The following is a 1,756-nucleotide window of genomic DNA, read 5'->3' on the forward strand; positions in this document are numbered from 1 at the left end:
TTTTATTTATTTATTTTCAACATTTATTGATGCTCTTCAGTTCAGAAATGTCAAAACTCGCGAGCCCGACTTGATCCACTCACTTCAATAATTACTGAGCTCATGGCTGAACGCGAACCCGTGTGAGCACTAGTGGACCAGAGGCTGAGTCAGAGGGAGCGCAAATTCCAGTGAAGTCAGTGAGTACAAGCACAATAAACTGTGAGTTCATATGCGGATAAAAGAGCCCGAGTCTCACTGAGGATCGCAAACCCGAGATAGTGTAAGCCTCAATGAGAATAGTGAGCCTAAGGTCACGCGAGCCCACATAAGCTCCGATTGCAAAATGACAATCAGTGAATTTCTGCTTCACTGTACTTTGAATTTTCGTGAATAATACAAAGACAAAACAGACAATTAGAAATTTAAAAGTTAAGTGTATACAATTTACACAAAGTAACACACGGTTCTAGTGAACACATGCAGCTTTTGATGTCGTATTACTCACTTAAATTTGTACTCTTGTGGAAGTTCTCGGAAACAACTGAGTTGGAGAGATTAAGAAGTCAAATATTTTGGCCAAATTAAACTTAAATAACCATTTTATTACTAAAGTGAAGACGCATCCACTGACCCAAAGAAAGAAACCATTCCGATCATTTATAGTGCACTTACGGACCACTGATAGTTTGACAGACGGAAAAAGAAAAGATATCCTGCAATGTTTACCTTCTTAATCACAGCATAGATCATCTTCAAATCTTCCAACTTAATAAGTATAAACTTTACACAGCTTTCAAAGAAAAAACGAACACTGTGATCAGATGAGTCTATTCATGGCATTAACAGTGATGAATTTCAGCTCTACAGTGTGGTCAAGTTACCATGCTTACTGAATATGATAGACAGTATGATGGGAATGTTCCCACAAAAAAAAAATCTAGAATCATTCATTATGCTCCTATTGATTGCAAAGACTTTACCGAACAAATATTGCTTATTCGCTACTAACGCATCACCACGACACGAAAACTGTGAGCAACATAGCTTACTATACATCTATGTTCAGTGAAGAACATGGTATAACTTTTGATGTTTGAAGTAAAATGTTTAATTTTGTTTTTCATAGTGTTTGTCCCTACTCCACCACAACTTTACATGGCTAGGAATCAAACGAAGGGACCCCTCGAACCAGAGATGGGAGTACTATCAGTAAACCACCGTACTCCTTCCCCTTTATGTTCTATGTTCCAACGTGTTGTATTATTTGAGTCAACCAGTCAAATACAGTAAATACAATAGAAATTCAACGTATAATATTACAATAACTCAGAAAACACCACATTACCTTGGGTGAGAATATTTTATCTTTTTCCACAAAGAAGTTCATTGAACTATTTTAACTCTTTTTTTTTTTCCAACTGGTTGACCAATTTTATTCATAATTAAAATTTGCGTAGATTTTACAACTAGGAAGAAACTTCGAAGATCTTCAATATTAAGAACAGAAAAAAAAATCAGGAAAATTAAATAAAGACCACCATGATGAAAATACTTGAGCAAGCATTTCGCTCTACTGTCTCTGATTGGTAAGAATAAAAAGAAGAGAGCTCACTGTGTGGCATAATTAGGAAGACATCCTTTTAGTTAAAACGCCTGTAGTTCTGTTACTATAGGGACACCGATCTTCTGTGCACAGGAACGCTTCGAGTATATTAAGTTCTCTTCATCTGCAGGTTCGTAAGTAATTAATGACAATGTTCATCTTAGCGTTTAT

This window comes from Thermobia domestica, chromosome 16 (assembly GCF_964235325.1).
Source record: "Thermobia domestica chromosome 16, izTheDome1.hap1.1, whole genome shotgun sequence".
Taxonomy (NCBI): Eukaryota; Metazoa; Arthropoda; class Insecta; order Zygentoma; family Lepismatidae; genus Thermobia; species Thermobia domestica.